This window comes from Passer domesticus, chromosome 1, assembly GCF_036417665.1.
Source record: "Passer domesticus isolate bPasDom1 chromosome 1, bPasDom1.hap1, whole genome shotgun sequence".
Taxonomy (NCBI): Eukaryota; Metazoa; Chordata; class Aves; order Passeriformes; family Passeridae; genus Passer; species Passer domesticus.
The window spans coordinates 89,823,035-89,836,229 of NC_087474.1; the positions used below are offsets into that span (position 1 = coordinate 89,823,035).

A 13,195-nucleotide genomic window follows, 5' to 3' on the forward strand; every position below is an offset into this window, starting at 1 on the left:
CAAATAAGAAAGTTGTAGTGGAGCTGACACAGAAATCCATTCATGCTGACTTCAGATTTCTAGGTTTCAGTATCTGTAGCTTCCTTGCATAGCTCAGTTCAGTTTTACAGTAACAATTAATGCTCTGGTTTTGATTCTTTAGGTTTGATTTATGTTTGCAGCTCCTTTGAAAGAACAGGATAGGTAGCATTGCAACTGCTTCAGGTGAGGAAATGCGTGAGAATAATTAAATGCAGCTTTAAAGTAGTCTTATGTATTGAAGAGCATTCTCCATGAGGAGTAATAATATCCTGTCAACTAAGAAATGAAGAAAGGGTAAAGAGAAGATAATTTAAATTAAAAAGCAAAGAAATCTTTTAATAGACCAGAAAGTAGGACACAAAGCTTAAAAGCTAAAAAGGAAGCATACTGTAAAAATGTTAACTCTTTTTTAATACATAAGCAAGTCAACATATTTCTCTTATATTTCACTTTTTATTTGGAACTAAAGCTACACACAGATACATCTTGCTGGAAATATGTGATTATTTTTAATTAGAACCTTGCAAGTTTCTTTGCATATTAAGTACAACAGAGGAGTTAGTAAATTGATATATGAGAATGTTAGAAATAAGGTAAAAAGTAACCTGGATGGTTACAGTTGTTATATACTGACTTTGACAGTCTGGGTACTGTAAGTTGTCCCATGTTTTGGAGTACGTGTGAAAATTGGGAGTGGTGACAAAAGTCTGCTTTCTAATGCTGTATAATAGTATCAGTTGGAGCAAGCCTTTGACCTTCTTGATATGGATTATATCTATTCTGAGGATGACATGGCTGGAGCCTTCTCTCTCACCTGCCCCCCAAATTACGTGTTGAAAAGGAAAATAAAATACTACCCCTGTTTGCTCAGCTTTGTTTCTTTTTGTCACTTTTGTGTGCTTTTCATCTCATAGATTGTCCCTCCTCTGTAAATTTACCAGACAGTAACATCTTCCGCATAGAAGTCCTGTGCCATGAGACACTGGAAGCTTAAAATGCTCATCAGATATATGTATGTGAACAGTATTATTTGTCCTGATCTGGAATCTGTCTTTATTATTACACTTTTTGAATGCTGAATGTGTCATACTGCCAAAGGAAAAGAATTCTCCCTGCCATCCATTGCGTTTTGTTCAATTTAAGCAGGTTTTACCAAGTTCCTATCAGGTTGAGGTGCTGTGGCTTTGTGTAGATTAAGTACTAAAAATTGTGTGAGAAGGATAAAAGAAAGGTTGAGAGGAGTGGTCAGGAAGTAGCAGGGTGTTAGGAGATGGGTTTGGAGTGAGTTCAGAGTGAAGAGGCTGATCAGGATGCGTGGGAAACGGATCCGTTGTTCTCAGACATAGGGTGCGGAAGGCTGGTATCAATTTGTTGGGAGGAATGTGATGAAAAATGACACTCTGATAACTGTTTGAAGGTTTGAAAGCAATCTTTGATGTATTGTGAAATACGTGTCCAGTGACATTTTCTGAAACCAAGGATGGCAATGCTGTCAGCTCCACTTTAGATGAGGCCTTGTAATTTTTTAATGTTGCTACTCTGTTAATAACAGAAAGTAACGCTTCTGCTAAGCAGTAGAAGTGTTAAGGCTGTGGGGTGCACAGGGAAGGTGCTTGAGCCGTGCTGTGAAGCGGCACCTGAGGCTGTGGTGTGGCACAGGAAGCTGTCTCACAGCCACTGCTGCAGCCAGCTCTCAGGAGCCAGGACCCGTGTGGGACTTCAGGCAGAGCAGGTGGTGTTAGCACCGTAAATAGCTCTGGGGCACTGTCCTGTTGCATCAGCTCAAAAAGAATTGAAGTGGTCATCAGGCCATGGCCACAGTGGTACTCCCTCCAGTACTCCTCGGGCAGAGGTTTGCCTTCAGCTTTGCCGAAGTGCCGGCTTCTCCCTGTGGTTTCTGAGGTAGTTGCCTCTGCCTCTGGCACTTTGTGTGCAGAGCACAGAGGTAGCCATACACTCACAGGTATTGTGAACTCAAATTTACTGCCAGAACAGTGAATTCCAATCATTATGGGGCACCTGACATTTAAATAAAGAAACAAAATGCCTCAGCCTTGATAATTCAACTTGCTGTATTCATCATTTTGGTTGTACAAGGGAGGGAAGGAAAACTTGCCCTGACATGAAGTGCCAAGCTCAGCTGGACATCAAACTGTAGCAGGTGTTCCTGAGGGATGAAGAACCTGCAATTTGCAGGAAGCCTACTTGGGAGGAGTAGAGGGCTGTCTGCTTTTGAACAGGAAATCTGCAACTACTCGCTGAAACTTTTGTCTGCTGACTGTAGTTGCTGTTGGCCTCTTTGAAACATACAGAAACTTGCTTGCTGTACCGTGGTGACTAGAAAATATTAATTTGGTTACGCAGAAAAATCTGTAATGAAAGTCCCTAATGAAAGGTTGACCATTTTCTGCTACTGTTAATTTCTAAACTTTTTATTTTTTTTTTTTTTTGCAAATGTAATTGCTGCTATGATTACAGAAGGCCAAATTGAGTTTGGGGACATATGCAATATTCTTTTACCACTAGTCTAGTCAAATAATTTTTAATGAGACAAAGAGCTTGTTGAACACCCAAATTGGTTTGTTTACTTCAGTAGCATAACTGCATTAAAATCAAAGGGCTTTCATGGGCAGGGGGTAATCTGTGTCATTGCTGGACACCATTAATCACTCCCTCGACTGAGTGCAACACTTTTGAAAAGTGACTTATAGATGATTGAATAACTTTACTCTCTACACCATTAATGGCTCCCAGCAGGCTGCTAGTGTGCAATCACAAACATCTGTGCATTTGAAAGTTCCCACTTCTCCAAACAGAGACATATTTTACAAAGAAAAAAAGAAAAGGCAAGAAAGAGGAGAATGTGTTTTTGTCTGAATGGTCTTTTGGAAAAAGGGCTAGCGGAAAACATTAATGCTTTAACTCTTGTGTGTTATACTGTCATCTGAGTTTACCTTGAGATCTTTATGCTCTTAATGGCATTAGAGGAATTTTTTGGTTTTAATTTGTTTTTGTTGTTTTTATTCCATAGGATCTTTCTGACATTTGATATCCAGTAGTGAAAGAAAATGTATCCTGCTTGCCTAGTAACTCATGGATGTTTTTGTTTTAACTGTGTTTAAAGTAAATGTAGCGACTTACCCCTAGATACTGCAGAGTGTGCATTACTTATTCAAAGCTGATTTCTCTTTTGGAAACCAGCTTAACAGAACAGAGAACAAAAATCCTTTCTCCCGGCAGTCTGCTACTTCTGAAGTGGTCTTTTAGACAAGCATTTAATTATTCATGGAAAGAGTGCTGGACATTGGCTGTGGTTCCTCTCTACACAGTGACTGGTTCCTCACCACAGCTGACCCAGGTGGGCGCTGCGTAGGTATTGTGGCCACCACAGAATCACTGAGTGAAGGTTGCTTGGGACTGGAGCAGGTTGTCCAATCAACCACCCATGTTCAAACTGTATTTGTTTTCATTTAGCCTCTTCTAGCACATTTTGAAGACTATCTCAGCTTTTTACTTTTGAGGACTTCCAGTACTTATTCTACATATCCTGTAGAGTATTAATCCAAGACTAACATATTAAAAGCATGAGATTGATGGTGTTGTTTCACAGTTCACTTTTCACTGTTCTTGCAGTGAAAAGACCTCACCTAAGAGGACTTGATAGGTAGAAAAAAAAAGGATAACCCAAAGGAAATAAGAAGGAAGGATGCCTCCTTTATCGGTCAAAGATAATTGGTTCTGTACTGAAGACATGTTTTAAGTTATCTATGGGTAAGGATATGACAGGATTAATCAGTTTCATGAAGCAGTGAAAATTTACTGTGTAATTGAAAGGTGAAAGGTTTGCATCCGTTAATCAGATTGGTACTGGGGTAAGATAAAGATAGCCTTGAGTTAGAAGTCTAACAATTAATAATGAAAAGGAAAGTGAGATGAATTGTGTGTGTTCCCTAACAGCTATGCAGAATGGGACTCCTAGGTAAGTGTCTGTTATCCCAGAGCATGTTATAACCAAAAGTTGATGTATAGTGGGAGAATGGGGCACCTGAAGCTTCTGTTAAGTACCTCTTTAACAAAGCTGACTATGATTTTAGAAGACTGGGAATCTTTGCCTATTCCAGCATTGCTACTACGAGTGAGAAATGTTAGATGGATCCAGAGTTCCTACTTTGCTATCAGGTGGGGAGGCAGATTTTTTGTGCTGTCTAAAATAACTTGTTCAGCTACTTAGATGAGGCACCCTAATGGGTCTTGTGTCCCTGAAAATTCTTCCTATCAGATTTTTAATTTTTTTTTCTGTGAGCTTCTAATCTGTTTAACTTCTGTGGCTTGTGATTTAAATGTACTCATCACTGGTGTCCTGGACTGAGCACCCAAGGGGTGAGGTCCAATTCTGAGCAGAAGATAAAGAGTTTTGAACCTCCTGAATGTCTTCTGGCTTGTCATCTGAACTGGTAATTCCTACTGATGGTAAGAAAATGGTAGAAAAAAGCATGGCTGACAGAGTGATCTTATTGAGCAATTTTTTTTGCCCACTACACTCATATATTTTCTTTGTACATGTGTTGCACTACCGGTTTCTATTTTTTTGGTTTCAGAAAATTACTTGATTATTAAAAGCAAATCGACATGGACTATCCCATGGACAAATACTTTCCTGCAGAATTCCTGTAGCCGGAGGAATTTAAGCAGCTATATTAGTAGTGAAGTGGCAAGGATTGGTCACAAAACTTCTTTGCCAAAAGGGGATTTTGTGTGGCCTTATGTCTGGCCATACTGGTGGTCCTGATCTTGTTAAATGCTTTCCATTACCCAAATTATTTTATATGTATATATTTGTAATATACAAGAGAGGGGCTTTGTGTGTCAAGAGCAGGAAAATGAGTTTTCATCCCATCAAGGCAGAATCGATAAGAGGAGGATCATTAGCTGCTGGCACTTGTCCTGGAACATAAACTACAATTGCTATTAAAAGAATGTGGCTGGAGATTAAACCTGTCTTTAGCATGAGCATCCAATACAACATCATGAGGAGAGCGCATAAATCATAATAAAGTTTTAAAATCCTTTTCCTTTATAAATTAAAGGAAATTAAGAAATCTTGTTTGTTCTGTGATTTTTTTCTTTCTCACCTCCCGCCTCTCCTGGTGCTTGTAGGTAGTGTTGGATTATTCAGCTGCAAATAGCTTGTTGTGAATTTATTCCTAATATTCAGACTTTTTTGTTTTCATTGTTAGTGACTGAAGCTTGGTTACTTAACTGCTGTTTGTATTCTCTGCTGCAACTGTCAATGCTGGTGCCCAATTCAGCTGATGGATTTAGTGATACAAAGCTGGGCTCCCATCACCAGTGTTTTCTGTAGGCAGTGGGCAAATGGTGATGTCCAGGAACCATGACGAGCTGGGGCTGGATCTGTGCAGACACTGGTAGGCACTGGCTGTGGGTGCTGTGTTTTGTGGGGTGCTGGTTTATGGCAGCTCTGAGCTTGTCTAGTAAAATTTTTCATAGCAGCTTCTGAGCAGCCATGCTCTCAAGGGGCTGAGGGGGTCTCCCTGTGCCAGCCCCAGTGCTCTGGCTCTGCCTCCTGCGATGTCTCCATACAAGTGAGACCTGTGGCTTAGCTGCAGGAAACCTCTGGGATTGTGGCAGAAATGGGAGACTGCAGTGAGTGAAATGTGTTCAACACAGTTCTACAAGTCCTCTAATTTGGAGCTTATGTGTTTACAGACCATGATAACTGAAGCTAAACAAAGCCAAGCAGCCTTTAAGTGATGTAATAAAAACAAACAAGCATGTACACCTCTCTTCCTAGGTGCCTTCATTACGGCAATGGCTTGGAAGTGAGGTTGTAACTAATCCTCTAAAGTGTCAGCCTCTGTTATTTATAACTTGCTTTCTCATCTAAATTATGGAGTCCCACCCTCTCTCATGCTGGCAGCAAAGTTGATTTGGGTTTTATTACCCTGTCTTCTAAGTTGGTAATAAAAAGTACAGTCATATGTTGTGCTCTTGACTAAGTTTCTTCTGCATCTGTCTTTGTTGACATCAAGCATTAATAACAAAATTATTTCTCCTGTTTTTATAGAGAATTATCTAACTGAAAACTGAACCGTGCGGGGGGGGGGTGGGAATAGCATGTGTGAGCAAAACCAAGCCTACATATTAAAAAAAAAATTCCAAAACTTATTAGTAATTAACTAATTATTAATCAATCTGGACTACAAATAGAAGGAGGTTTTGTATTTTGTGATAACATGCTTATATTGTTCTGAACCCTTTGTCTTTGGTTATTGTCTGGCTTAGGTGTGGCAGCAAAAGCTGTTTGCAGTGGCCTACAGGTTGTAAACAAACAGATTTTATATATCACTGCTGAATTCCACACTGCACTGTTACTTTTAAAACAGTAGGTTCATGTTTATACATGAGTCAGCTTCTGATAAAGCGAGGGCCTGGAAGAAAGATTTTTTTTTTTTTTTTTTTTTTTTTTTTCTGAAAACAGTATTTGTAAAGGACTGATTGAGGACTAGGGTAGTTAGGGACTTTAAAAATATTGAGTTAATAAGAGTTTCCTTTTAATAAGATATGATCAACTGTGTAAGAAACATTTGCGATATAGCTCTGAAGTGTATATGTTCCTAAATCATTATTGACTATTGTATGCTTTTCATCCTCAGATGTGAAGTTCAAGTATAAATATCTGTATTTAATACTCAGCACTAAAAGTAAAGTGTATGTTTGGTCAATAAATTAAGGAATTATGAAAGGAATTTTGGATGGTCTGAGTTCACATGTCATACAAAGATAACACGATCAATTTTGTACGAAAAAAATTGATCATTTTGTCTATCAGAGGAAAAAGAGTAACTTCTAATCAAAACTATGATGGAATAGTAATAAGAAATAAATTGGGAAGACTTATTTTGCTGTGGATCAATTACGTCACATTAAAAAAAAGATTACCACTTCCCTAGGTATATTCATATAATACAACCCTGGGATTGTCACCAGTGTTCACTTCATCCTTACTGACACCATACTGACACCAGTTTTTCCTGGAAACTATTCAATAATCAGAGAATCAGAGACTGTCCTGAGCTGGAAGGAGCCCACAGGCCTTGTCAAGTCCAACTCCTAATAATAATTAGTATTTTACTAATTATCCAGTTTTGGGGTTTTTTTTCTCTCTCTCTTTTTTTTTTTCTTTTTTTTTTTTTTCTTTCTTTTTTTTTTTTCTTTTAAATCACAAAGATTATTCAACATGGAACAGTAAATTTGTTCTGGATCCTAAATACTCTGGTATAGAAAATGTAGCACTTTTCATGTCGTGGTAAGTGCCAGGAGGTCCTCACAGCCTGGATAAGTGTCCAGGGAAGTCTGGCCTGGCTGCACTGTGAGCCAGTGATGCAGAGTGATGTGCACATGTAATGCAAAGTGTTGTGCAGATCAGCCCAGCATTGCAGCCACCATGGGTTGCGTAGCCAAGGAGCTGGGAGCCCTTTTCCAGTGGCAGCTGGAGTCCTGCCTCTTGGGCTTATGCATGGAGATGTCAGTGAGGGTTTCCTGGCACAGAAGTTCTTTCTGCCAACACTTTTTGGTTTTGGTCATGTAGACAGTGTGTGAGACAACAAGATCACCTGTGGTATAAAAATGGGAAAAGGGATTATTATTTTCTGCTTTGCTAAAGAACGGGTGGTGGAAGTGACACACCTAGCTAGTGTGCTAGTCAGAATTGGGCTGTTATCATCTGGTTTGCACTAGAAACTCTGAATGATACTGGTAAAGTAAATGAATAGAAGAAAGTGGCATCAGAGCTAACTACTTTCCCATATCTTAAGGTAGAAATTAAAAACTGACTTTTTTTTTTATGCTTGTAAGCATAATTACAGCTTGACTAGTGTCCTTATGGAAAACAGATTTTCGGTGTTAGGTTACTTATTCTGGAAGATAGGCTTCCAGAACAAAAGCAAGACATTTTAAAAAGTTTGGGTATTTTTTTTAAGAATATGCAATAATGATTTCTCAGCTTCAAGACTTTATGATAAAAATAGATAAAACAGTGAGGTGAAAAAGTCTATTCTGTCCTGACCAGTGGGTTATTGTCTGCTGTATATATTTAGCTGTATACAAACAAAGATACGAAGATATCCACCCAAAAAACATTGAAGGGTGCTGTTCTTTGTTTCTGAGTGCGCTAGTAAAAAGAGTATTGCTCAGCTTCAAGCCTTGGCTGTCATCTCTTTTAGCATTTGTGGAAATACTCCCCAGCTTCCAGGAACAGACCTGTGAAATCTGTGAGATGAAGACTGTTTTTTTAACAAATGTAGTCCTGGCATTGGTTTGTGTACTTACTAAGTTACATTTTGAGTATAAATTCTTTGTTTGCAAAATGCAGAACATAATTTGTTGCTAAACAAATTATAAGCTAATGTAGGCTCTTTTTTTTTTTTGCAACAAGTAATTTATGATGCTCTTCTTTATTTTTTTATCAAATACCATCTGTGTTCTTTATTATAATACTGTAGTTTTGCAATTAGCACTACATTGCTAGTGCTGTACCACATATGTTAATAATTTCTTTCCTAGTGGGCATTGATCTTTTGTTCCATGCTGTTAGTTCTGAAATCTGGAACTCTTCTGCTTACCTCTAAATTACTGATCCTTGAGCCATGAAATATGTTTCAGGTTGTTTTGATATTAAGTTTAGAAAATTTTAAACTCCACAATGCTGTGTGTGTTGATTTATTTATAATTTAAATACAACACAGCTTACCTGAGATTGTTCTCTGCATTTGAAAACAACTGCACTTTTGCAGTGTCTCCTGCACTGTCTGGGAGTTACTGCTCCTTGGAGAATTACAGTGGATTCATTCACTGTAATCCTTATGCAAGTAACTTCTGGATGAATTGCTGTGTTTTATAGTCAGACCTCTGCAGGAGTCAAAACTCTGCTGGATATTATCTGATTTCCTCATTCCCACTTCTCTAACACTGAAGATGATGGCTAGCTAAGGGCACTTCTAGAACATGGAAATACCATTTCCGTGTTGTTTGACTCTGCTGTGTTGAATGCATCCTGGTATTAAACAACAAAACAAAACAGCTTTATATGATCAGAAGCACAGAGGTATGGCTTTTTTCTTGGTGTCCTGTCATGCCTCTTGTTATCATGTTCTGAATGTGCCCACACAACACTTAAAGGCAGAAGGAAGCTTGTTCTGTTTATGGTTCAAGCTGCCTGGCAGGGAGCCAGCTCCCATCTGAAGGCTGTGCAAACTTTTCAGTTCATTGCAGTGTCAGACTTAAGTTAACACAATTCTGCTGTGTCTACAAGTCTTATTTTTTCCCCTGGGTTTGTTGGGCAGCTTGGAGCTCCTGAGGTATGACCTTTTCTTCAGTACATGACATAACTGTACTCTTTATCACATATGCCTTTTTTTTTCTTCGGCAAGTGATGAATTAAGATTCTGCTTAGAAACTTTAAGGCTCTTCACTTTTTCTGCTCTACCTACATGCTCAAACCCATTTGCTGTGTGGAACTTTTACAACAACAGTTAACAGTTTTGGCTTTTTTTGTGTGTTCAGTAGCTCTGTTACTGCAGCACTTGAAAAATGGGGTATGGAAGAAAGCCGAAGTAAAGAATTTGCAATTTAGAAAATTTGTAGCTAGCTTTAAAATTGGAAAATCTAACCCAGAGGTTTTATATTTGTGTCATGACTGTTTATTTCACATTCCACTTTGCAAGCTAGGCACCCAGAAAGCAAGGGAGGTGCCTGTGGGAAGTTATGTATGTGACTTGCTAATCACAGTGGAGTGAAGGGGTAGTACTGCCCCCAAACTTTGTCTGGAAACCTCAAGTCCATTGTTGTCTTCTTTATAACCCTCAGTGTTACTAAAGTGAAAACCTACCTGTAAATGGCTTCTCCCTCCTCCAGCCTTTCCAGCTATAAATAGGTGTGTAATGAAAGTGCAGGACTGAACGTGAGAGATGTTGGAAAAGGAGAGAGCATCAAAAACAGTCTGGGGAGTGAAAGTGTGAAACTCAAGCAGCTTCCAGCACTGGCTGACGAGCTTGTGCACATAATACAACCAAATCCAAGCATCGAGTGACAGACCAGTAGTGGCTGAGAAACAGGGAGTGGAAGCAGGAATTTGAAGTACCTGTTGTTAGCTTGAGCCCTGCAAGGGCCATCATTCAAATATAATTTTCTGCTCTGCACATGAAAATTTTGGGTCTGTGGACTGGCTGCACTCTTTCCATATTTATCAGGAATGAGCACTAGTTGCAGAAACTGAGTGGTGGCAGGTCACTAATTCTTTTGACCCTTCAACTGGGATAGCAAAAGAAGCCAAAGTCACGTTTTGCTTACTTTTTATTACCTCTCTTTAAAGCAGTCTTGATATTCTTGAGACTACGAACAGAATTTTCATTTTCATCATCAACACTAACTTTTTGCTGGTTTCAGAAGCTTGGAAGTGATCTTTATCAGAGACTGGAGGCTGATCCTTTTCAAGGAAGGTGTGATGAAGTCATGAGGGTACAGGCATTAATCAGATCTGCTTGCTGTCAAGCAGGTTCTGTATTCCCTGGGTAATCGGAAACCTTGGCCGCTGCTTTGTTTCTCTGCAAGGCTAGCTATGTTTTGACAACTAGAGAAGAGAGAAACTACTTTTTTCTTTTCTCAAGGTAGTCTAGATAGCTCTGGTGCTTTCTACACATCTGTTAGCTGGGGCTGAAAGTCGTTCATTAATTCGCAATGTTCTCTGCAGCAAGGAAATATGATCCCAGTTGTAAGATTAAAGTATGACCTGCTTCTTTTTAGTGCCAGATCTATATTTCAATATTTGTAGTAATTTGTTTGAAGAGCTTGGCCTGGACACCCATTAAAATGCATTTTTTTTAACACTTGCTCCAAAACCTTATATCAGTTTCTTTTTTAAAATGTGCAAGGCTGTGATTTACAGTCCGCTCTCCAGCTCTGTTGGCACTGTCAAGACCTACAGCTTCTTCAGCACATGGGTGGGTTGGCAGGTGTGATAGCAGTGCCTGGACTGTGTCTTTTGATTCTTCAACAGTTTCTTGGCAAAGGTGGTGTTGACCCTAAGTTTCATTATCAAAAAGTTTGTGGGTGTTTTTTTGTTTTTTTTTGGTGGTTTTTTTTTTTTTTTTTTTTTTTTTTTGTGTGTGTGTGTGTGTTGGTTCAGTTTTAACACTTGGAACTTTAGATTCTGAAAGGTATGTTGTTGTTGTTGTTACTTATTTTAAGGAAATCTACTTGAGAGGGTGTTAAGTAGCCATTCTTTTAATTGATTGCCTATTTTTAGTTTCTCTTTTGTTGTTGTGGTTGAAGGAATAGAATTTATATGTGTGCAGCATCAGCCTCTTGCTTGTCTTTGTTTCCTGTGTGCATAAGAACTCAGGGGACTTGCAGATTTAGTGGTTTGTTCTGTCTAGTTGAAAGGTCTGATGTTAACCATGAGAGTTATACATATAACCTCTGCCTATTCTCCACATCAAGGAAGAAGATAAGCTATGGATTTTGGTTCTTTGGCTTCAACTGGGACTGGATTAGAGGACATGGAAATCGAAGATTACCTTGTTGTTCACTATTGTTTTTCTCTTACTTTTCTTTGTGATTTTTTCTAACCCATGTGTGTGGAAATCCCAAGACCAAGTCTTCAGTGATCTTGACTTTGCAGCTGTTGTATGACTAAAGTTTAAAAGTTTTTGATTCAAACTTCTTTAAAAATTCTTGTGAGTGAAGGAGGTATTAATAATATTTTTCAGAATTTGATATTTGGTTTTGTAGCTTAATTGTAATGAGTGTTGCCATCTTTTGCAGAATTTAGTATGTCTCTTTTATTGGAGATTATGGAATGCATTTTATGGTTGGGGAAGAGGAAGCTGCAGGGGAGTACATTTCATTTTTTCTGCCACCAAGTCAGAGGACCTCATTTCCCAGACACAGGGCTCTATTACCCTTCTTCATCTCCCGTTTTTAATAATTGCATGGCTACCACCTCAGTTTGATTTGGAAGACTTCACCAGAAATTGGCAGTTACAGGAGGGATGCTCCTTCCTGTCTGTCTGCTGAGGGCTTGTCCTCACATGTACCTTTGGCATATCGTTTGCCAGGTTTGATGCTGGATTGGAAAGGGCCTTGCTACTGTGACCTGGATGTGCCCTGTCTGTCTGTGGCATTTCAAATTTCTATTTATTTTCCCAGTCACTGGCAGATTTTGATCAAAAATCAATCTGAATTCCTTTTCAAGACACATACCTTACATTTATGCAGCCTTTAGTGTCCTCTCTAAACTTTACAAAAAGCCTAAAAATGTGGGAATTTCCTTAGATGATGAGGATAAGATTAATTATTACTATTATTATTAGTTTTTGGTGGTGTATTGTACTAAATTTTAAGCACTGCAGTCAAGGACAATATAGATGTTTCAGAAAATGCATGGGCTATAATCAGACAAAATATATGCTGTTGATGATTGTGTGACTGTTAGATGAAAACAAAGGAAAATGTGAGAAGAAGAGTAGGTAAATAAGGATTGTTTTATAAAACACTGACAGGAACCTAACTTATCAGGATGGAAAATCATACATAACTTTAGAGAATGTTTCAAGGAGGTTTTTGGAGTATCTGCAGAATGAACATAAATATGTATCCTGTGCCAGAGGAATGTTTTCCTAGTGCCAGGTAATACTTTTGTTGTCCTGAATGTTTTTTTTTTAATCCTTCTAATGAGAGTACAAAAAGCCACAAAACCCTCTTGACTACATTGTTTTCAATATGTTTTTTTCCTAGTTCTGTCTATTGACATCCCTATCTTATTGTGGTTCTGAAACTCTGATATTGTCTAGTCATGTCATTGAACTAAACAATATATTTAGCCTTACTGTAAGATTTAGGATTAAAGGAGACATTTACCAGAGGCCAGTTTTCTAGTGTTACAGGTGACCCTTATATTTCTGAAACGGCTATTTTCCCTCACTTCTCTGTGTCTCTCTTCTCTGCAATAAAATGTATAAATCCCACCTTTATTACATCTTTTTTCCTTCCTTTTTAATCCAGCATGTTTGCTGTGCACATCAGGAGAAAGGCATTACGTGTTTATGTGAAACGTGTTTGATTATCAGTGATGAAATCTGTTATTCAGGCCACCCTT

At 38.6% G+C, this 13,195-nt stretch overlaps 1 protein-coding gene across 4 annotated transcripts in view; it reads left to right on the forward strand.

Annotated features, from left to right (window-relative positions):
* Window positions 1-13,195, forward strand: part of SEMA5A (semaphorin 5A) — a 315,396-nt gene that overhangs the window by 18,842 nt on the left and 283,359 nt on the right. The window lies entirely within an intron of this gene.